Consider the following 9,355-nt stretch of genomic DNA (forward strand, 5'->3'; position numbering starts at 1 on the left):
GATGTACAATATTAGTTTACCTCTGGTCCACCTAGTAACGAACGTTAAAACTGAACTGAAGGCTCTGTCCCCCTACTGATGTGTATTATAAGGTGTCCTCTAGTCCCCCTACTGATGTACAATATACGGTGACCTCTGGTCCTCCTACTGATGTATAATACAGGGTTACCTCTTGTCCCCCTATTGATGTAAAGTGTTAAATTATGTGTCCTCAGGTCCCCTACTGATGTTCAATATAAGGTTACCACAGGTCCCCTACTGATGTACAATATAAGATGACCTCTGGTCCCCCTACTGAAGTCTCCTACTGATGTTAAATATAAGGTGTCCTCTAGGTCCCCTACTGATGTCCCCCTACTGATGTACAATATAAGGTGACCCTAGTCCCCCTACCAATGTACGATATATGGTGTCCTCTGGTCCCCCTACTGATGTACAATATAAGGTTACCTCTGGTCCACCTATTGATATACAATATAAGGTGACCTCTAGTTCCCCTACTGATGTCCCCTACTGATGTACAATATAAGGTGCCCTCTGGTCCCCCTATTGATCTAAAGTGTAATATTAAGTGTCCTCTGGTCCCCTACTGATGTTCAATATAAGATGACCCCTGGTCTCCCTACTGGTGTACAATATATGGTGACCCCTGGTTCCACAACTGATGTACAATATAAGGTGTCCTTTGGTCCCCCTACTGATGTACAATATAAAGTGACCCCTGGTCCCCTTTCTGATGTATAATATAAGGTGACCCCTTGTTGGTCCCCCTACTGATGTCCCCTACTTTTGTACAATATAAAGTGACCTCTGGTCCCCCTACTGTTGTACAATATAAGGTGAACCCTGATCCCCCTACTGATGTACAATAAAAGGTGTCCTCTTGTCTCCCATATGATGTATAATATAAGGTAACCTCTGGTCTTCCTACTGATGTACAATATAAGGTGTCCTCTGGTCCCCCTACTCATGTACAATATAAGGTGCCCTCTGGTCCCCCTACTGATGTACAATATAAGATGTCCTCTGGTCCCCCTACTGATGTACAATATAAGGTGTCCTCTGGTCCCCCTACTGATGTACAATATAAGGTGCCCTCTGGTCCCACTACTGATGTACATTATAAGGTGTCCTCTAGTCCCCCTACTGATGTACAATATAAGGTGACCTCTGGTCCTCCTTCTGATGTACAATACAGGATGACCTCTGGTCCCCCTATTGATGTAAAGTGTAATAATAAGTGTCCTCAGGTCCCCTACTGATGTTCAATATAAGGTGACCACAGGTCCCCTACTGATGTACAATATAAGATGACCTCTGGTCCCCCTAAGGTGTCCTCTAAGTCCCCTACTGATGTCCCCCTACTGATGTACAATATAAGGTGATCCCTGGTTCCCCTACTGATTTACAATATAAGGTATCATATGGTCCCCCTACTGATATACAATATAAGGTTACCTCTGGTCCCCCTACTGATGTACAAAATAAGGTGGCCTCTGGTCCCCCTACTGATGTACAATATAAGGTGATCCCTGGTCCCCCTACTGATGTACAATATAAGGTGACCTATGGTCGCCCTAGAGATGTACGATAAAAAGTGACCTCTGGTCTTATTAACTTTTTATTACCTCTGGTATTCGCATAAAGATTATGGAAACAAGCCGAAGTCTTATATTGTCCATCAATAAGGATTTCATAGTTCACAAATTGTAGTATATGAATGAGACAAAGGTAATCTTATGTTGTACATTATTACGATGGTATTGAAAGTTGTAAGTAGGCAATAATTTAAAATCATGGTATGTGTAGAATTATTTTTCAAATCCTCTCAAAAAAAGAATTGCGACCCTAATTTTTTGAAAGTGAAAAAGTGCATGGAATTGGAATTTGGAGGATTAGTCAACTTGCTTGCCTTCAAATACAGTATATACCTGATAAGGAAGACAAAAGAGACATTAAATAATTTATTACCAAATAATTATTCCATTATGTTAAAGGATTGGTGAAAAGTCCGAACGAAATGAAAAGGGGGTGCTAGGGGGCAAAATCTTCAACCCCCTTGCTTGTTAGAGATCTGCGAATGCAGAGACTGGACGTACGTCGTTTACTCTGAGTCGCTTACTATTAGTAAGGAGATCAGAGGTTAGGCACTGTGTTATATAGATACTATAACCTTACATGGAATAATAAAATCATAGGGGAGACCACAGGTCACCCAACATAATCCATAAATGTTAAACTCTAATATATCATATATCTTATAATATTGCAGTTAATGTTGCTCAGCAACCCCCCTCCCCATCTTTGTTTTCTAATACCCATCGCAGATGGTTATTCCCTTGACAAAAATAAATTTTCTGGTTTTTTTTACACTGAAAAGGCTTCACAGCATTACGATTTATTCTATTTTTACTTTACGTATGCAACGCACTACATTTTGTAGCGGAGTAAATAGACCCGATAGACGTGAACTGCGCGGGGGACCTAAGGTCCTAGTTCAGCGTACGTTTTATCCTTCTGCACATCAGAGGTGGGATCAGGTGCCATGGAGGAGAATTGAAAAATAAAAATGAAATTCAACGATTATATTTTCTCGATTATTACCGGTATTTTTTTCTTCGTTAAATTTTCTTTCTGTATATTTTCATTTCATGATTTTTCTTTATTTCAGTAACATTATTTAAGTGTTTATGTAACAAAATATAAAAGTTTGTTACACTATAACTTTTTAATTCAAATTTGGGTATACTTGAGTTTCCTTGGTCTGTCAATCCGTCACTTCAAACTCCTCGTATATTTCAAGAAATAACCAATTTATCTTATTTGGAATATGATCGGCAGCCTGTTAATGATCAGTGAAGTTTGGGAATTTTCCTTTTCACCAAGGACGCCAATTTTGAGCGAAACGTTTTATACAAAAATTTTGTTCCAAAACTAATCGTATAAATTAAAGGATAGAACACTTAATGGCAAACACTAGCATTAATATATCTGTAAGACGACAACAGTCAGCTTTAGTTATACCCCCCGCTTGAAAAGTGGGAGGGTATATAGTAATCGGTATTTCCGTCCGTCCGTCTGTCCGTCCGTCTGTACGTCCGTCCGTCTGTTACGCTTTGGGGTACCCATCTCTTATCCGCAACTCCTCTTATACCACTGAGTGAAATTTAATGAAACTTTCACAGAATCTTTATTACATATTGCCATTGTGCACCTCCTATTTTACTTTTTGATCCGACACATATTTTGGGTTTCCCGGCCACAACAAAACATGGACTTTTCCATTATAATCATATGGGAGGCGGGGGGTATCATTTAGTGAACTCACTGCTCACAGTACCTCTAGTTTATTATACCGCCGCTTGAAAAGTGGGAGGGTATACTGTAATCGGTATGTCTGTCCGTCCGTCTGTCTGTTACGCTTTGTAGTACCCATCTCTTATCCTCAACTCCTCTTATACCACTGAGTGAAATTTACTGAAACTTCCACAGAATCATTATTACATATTGCCATTGTGCACCTCCTATTTTACTTTTTGATCCGACACATATTTTGGGTTTCCCGGCCACAACAAAACATGGACTTTGCCATTATAACCATATGGGAGGCGATGGGTATCATTTAGTGAGCTCATTGCTCACAGTACCTCTAGTTTTTTGTTGAAAAAAACAATGTTGAATCTATATTAACTGACATATTGCCGTGCAAGTACACTGTAAGTAAAAAGATTTTACCACTTTATTTTGCATATTTCTATAAAATATGCTTATCATACAAGTATATCTGTAGGTGCAACATTTTGATTTATTTAATCAGTAAATTGATAAGTCAACTCAGATGTGACCTATTTGGCCGCATTTCAGAGGGACAGGAAAGCGAGAGGGTTTCATTTATCAGGTACAATAAATTCCCAAACTCTATATTTACACATTTAAATAAAGAAAATTCGTCACCGGACACTTATTATACAATTACATAGTATTGACTTTTGAACTGGTCAATATGGTCATTTTGGCTATTTGAAAATTTGAACATCTAACCTGAAATGTTGATTCAAATAGTGTAGTATGTAGAGTTTTAACTTTTCACATCAAAGTAAATTTTAAACGTCGATGTTAATTTTTGCAACACATTAATTAACATTTTAGCTAATAAGAGTGAATAAAGACTTGTACATGTATATGACGTAAATAAAGGAAAAAGAACATAATACAGTTTTTTTTTGTTTATTTAAAAGAATAGTAAAAAAAAATGATACAAAATTCATGGCACAATCTTTTGAGATGCATTATAAATATGAACTATGACAATGGTAAAAATGAAATATATATACACATGTATGTAAATTATATTACATATATATGACATATAAACATCTATCTTGCAGTAGAAATTAAGCAAAATATATGAATGATCATTATGCTATATCAGCTGCCATTTTGAGGTAGTTCCATGCAACACGTAGGCTAGGTTAACTTTACAAATGAGAACAGAATTTTGAGTTTTTATAGGAATTCAGATCCAGCAAAAGCTGGTTAATCTTTACATTAATATTTTGAGAATAAGTCTGAATATTTTTCATGCGTAAAGGAAGGGTTGAGTGTAGGGTATTTCTAGAGCAACCACCATTTGATCCAAGCGCAGACAAACTGTTTTTGATATAGGAAGTGACGTCCATTAGAACTTGGATGTTGTCAGTTTCAGCATGGTTGATTTTCGTCAAGCTTTGTAGTGCTTGTATATCATGTAGAACGCCACATAAACGCCGTTCTGTTTCATTCCATTTATAACGAATCTGTAAATAATTGTAATATGTTCGTCAATGGGCTGTGCATATATACTTAAGGGGGAAAATTTATAATAATGCTGAATACTGCAAATAAATTATGCTTACCGACTGATTAAAAATTTGAGGACTCTCACTCGGTGGTACAGCAACGTGTCTATTCTGTATTGATGAAAAAATAGTTATATTTAAGAGCAATCCGTCTAATAAAAGAATGTATAGAAAAATAACATAACTATTATAATGTTGTAATTTTGCATTTACTTGGTAAATTAAAAAAAATGATAAGAAGATGCTTTAGAATTAAACTTATAAGAGAATTACTTGAGTAGTTTTACTTACAGCAGGAAGTAAATTCTTCCCTCGACTTAGAAAAGTGATTAGCGTGTCCACTGTGCTGCAGTCATTGAAGGTGTAGTTCACAGATTTCACAAAATCTTTAAGAGTTCCTATGATTCGGTTCGTTTCCTTTGCAATATTAAAGTTCAGATATTGTTGATAAGATGGCGGAAGTGACGACAGCGGCGGACACTGGTTGTCTCCTCCATTCCAGGTTGAGGTTATTTGTAAATATTTCAGCTGTAGCTGGACGGTCTGAAATTTTCTACTCACTTCTTCCGCTTCCGTATCCTGTCCGTTCAAAAATCCTCTTAATCGAACACTCCTCATTATAGTTTGCAAACTGTCATCCATAGAACAAGTGATTGACTTTAAAGATGAACGTATCTGCTCATACTGTAAAAGACAATACCACTTTATAAATATTTATTTTATTTAATATTCTTATTTTTATTTACATTGTACACATACTAATACATGTATTTGTAAAATGTTTGACTACTTACACTGTTAAATATCATATTTTGCTTTTCCTCATTGTTCATCAGCTGTTCCGTGCCAGAAAATAGTTGTGAATTAGTCTGCAATGAAAACATATAAATAATTTCTTTTTATTGCCATATGTACACAATGAATTCGTATATTTCTTTTATATAACATTTCTAACTTACATATTCTTGCAGCGCAACTACAGCAAAGGAAATTGCCCTCTCAGATAATGTCATTACATTTTTTAAATTTGTCAAATCGTTTAATGAAAGTTTTTGATGTTGTGTCTGAAAATTTCTCCTAGACGCCTTAGTAGTTATGATTTCCAAAAGGTTGGCTGTCGACCCGTACTGTTGCTTTGGCAGGCTTGTCGATGCCTGGCATGGCATTATTCGTGCATAGTTGATGAAAACGCAGAATAATAATAAAAAGTGCGTATTCATCTTTTTTTGTATTGTTGGCCTCTAAGTGTCTTTCTTCATTTCAGATTGATGTTGAGGAAGCCCCTTTTATAGGTAGTTATTAGGTACTCAGAAACGAAAGAAGGGATGTCCCAACCTCCGCTCCCGTTACATGAAGAAATATTCCTATGTTACATGTTTGATGACTCTATCAGACAGAGTCCATTGTAAACCTGGGAAATTTAATGCTTAGTTACTATATTTAATATTTAGACCATTGGATGGAGAAGAAGTCGACATTTAACTTAATGGAGAGTCACAAAACGCACCAAATTACATCCACCAGGATTGTTTATTTTGGAGATGAACGCTGGCCCGAGAAGAAGACATTGGTCAAATTTTAGCCATTGATAAGAAATTATATATTTTATATCTTGATAATATATATCTTGACCTGTATATTTATTTTATAAGCTTTTTTTTTTATTTTTATCAATGTTCAAATGTAGACATTAGTATGATATCAACTATTGATAGTATCAAACACCCGTGGAGTACACAGGAAATAATTCCAGATTTAGCCGACAATATATTTATCGTGACTGCAAGATAGTGTACATACATATAAAATATCCGATATAACAAGAAAAATTCATCTCGAATACATGTTCTTTTAATAAAAATTATATGAAATTACACCTGGCCCCAGGATCATGAAACAGACTTAGACTTGAGTTAAATTTTCAATCGCCTGTAAAATGTTCATTGTGTATTAATTAATCTCAAAATTCGCAAATAACAACACTTTGGTCATCAATCAATATTGAAAAGTATTTTTATTTTGATCTGCTTGACCTCCACAACATTGAAGGATAGTACCAAAAAATGACTTAAGCGTAAGATGTTTCATGATTCCGCAGCCTGAAATACCAAATTAACCTTTCTACACATGCAGGACTATATTAAAATTTTATTTGATTTTTGAAGATTTTGAATGCTCTTTCCATGTAACCTAAGACCATAAGTAAGTATGATGAAGTTTGAAACTTAAGACACACAGTGTTTATTAGAATATTTCTATTTCTTCCCAAAGGATATGGATTTACAATCCTAATTCGAATAAGGCTTAAAAAGCCATAAGGAATAAAATTAATATCCCTAAATATATTTCAAAAATGAAAAAAATCTTTTCGTCCTTAATTTCATTCTTTGTTTGTTTACTTAGAAAATTAAAACTTCTTTCTTGCTAATAACTGTTGCTGTCTACCCGTTTACAAATATCTAGAGTTTTCTTTTCTTGCCGCGACTTCTGTTCTTGGCTTCACCGAAACTGAAACTGGTTAATATTTAATTAAACACCCATTTTAACTTTCAACTTCTCAAAAGAAAAAAAAAATATTTATTTGAAACGATGTGATAAGAGTTTTATAATCGTAAAAGACGATGATTCAATTTACTTCTGAAAGTATGGACCAAACCTACTTGCGCATCAAAGTGGGGACGCTCATCACTTAACCCCAGTCAGATATTATCTGATAATATAGGCATACACATGTATAAATAATTCAAGTGCATGGGTGGTTTATGCAAAGGAATAAAGTTGTACACAAAATTAGATATATTTTAATGTTATGTTAGATTTATTTTAATGTTAAAATGTTTGAAATCGTTTTCAGATACGTGTATGTACGAGTATCGTCAATTGTATCTTTTGAGACCAACTCATGATTATTTTTACCATTTCTTTTCATTCTAAGTTATATATTAAGATTTCTTCTGTGTTCAAATATATATAACTTTGTCTCATTTTGTACCCTTTTAAAAAGATAAATCTGTACAAATTTATGCACACATTTTGAACATTAATTTCAATTGCAAAGTCTCGGAAAGTTTGCTTTGTGACTATCATATGGAAGGCATCATTTATTTTCTGACATATATTTTAGGTTAACTGTTTGAAGACAAATCAAACCATATTCAAATATTTCAAATCGTGTTATTTCTTTTTTCAAAAATTCTTTTGCACTTATTTTTGTTGTTGACATTAAAACAAAAATTTAAATATGATTTTTAAAATTGTTTGTTGAAATTTGAAAAAAAAGCCTTTTTACAACAAATTATGCTCCACTTTATTTAACTATGGCACAAGGTAAAAAAAAAATTTGATAAACAATAATTTGTTATAAAGAAAAAAGCTCAATTTCAGTATAAAGTAAGTTTTAAAGGAAGAGTATGCGTCTTTGTATATTTTTCTTTTTTCCAAAATGAGACTTTTAAAAACCCTTTTCAGTTAATAAAAAGAATACCTGGTAATTTATTTTGCCACTTAAATCGGGAGTCTTATTTATAATATAAAAATAAAAACAAAACAAAAAAGAGAAGAAAAATGTTTTTTTTTTCATATTTGTACATTTAACTGCCCATTCCATGCATTAAAATTAACCAATAAAGTATCCTTTCATATGATTAAACAGTAAAAACTTAAACTTTGTCATTTTCATTGTTCAGAATAAAGTCCAAAATTTTTAAAATACATCTAAAACATCGCCTATTAAAGAATATGTCAAATATTGAATAATCAAATGTTATATTATCTTTCAAGCCTTGATATATGTATCAATAAGCTCTTAACCCCCTCCATGGCAAAGATTTTAAGCATTTTTAGACAAATTGATATTAAGATTTCAATTTATTTTTGGGGTATTTCTTGTAATTTTTGTAAATACCAATATATTCTGAAAGCAGGTATTGTGTTGTTTCTGAAAATGATTATAAAAATTTCATTTCAGTTGCCATGGCAATGAAATACACAATAATCATGCTGGAATTTTCATTTATTAAACAATGATTTTCATTCTAGTTTTTTTGCATAGTTAAATATATAAAAAAAATATTGTATTGTTGTGGACATTGAAAATTATGAAATGTTGTACATTTCTTTTTTTACAAACCAATTTTAAGTATTTTGCGGGGATTGGGTAGGGTTGGGATGTAAACACGTACCAGAATTTAGCATTTTTACATATAATGTGTTACCCCCCCCCCCCCCCCCCCCCCACATTGATTTCGAGAATGGCAAATCGCTCAAATAGTGATCAAAGTTTTACTCAAACTAGCAAAAAACTGGTATAACCAATTAAAATATTTTTATATATTATTTTTCCGTATTTATTTTCTCTTTCCAACGGTGCAAGATTTATTCTGATATGTCTATTTTTAACAAAGTTATGAATGTTTTTTCACACTATACTTGTTTTTCAAGTCAGAGGCGTAGAAATGCGTATATGCCATGTAAGGGGTTAAATGAAAAAAAACCATCTTATAATAATATTAAAAAAA

Source organism: Saccostrea cucullata, unplaced genomic scaffold, assembly GCF_032062105.1.
Source record: "Saccostrea cucullata isolate Sc308-1 unplaced genomic scaffold, CSIRO_AGI_Scuc_v1 ctg126, whole genome shotgun sequence".
Lineage (NCBI taxonomy): Eukaryota > Metazoa > Mollusca > Bivalvia > Ostreida > Ostreidae > Saccostrea > Saccostrea cuccullata.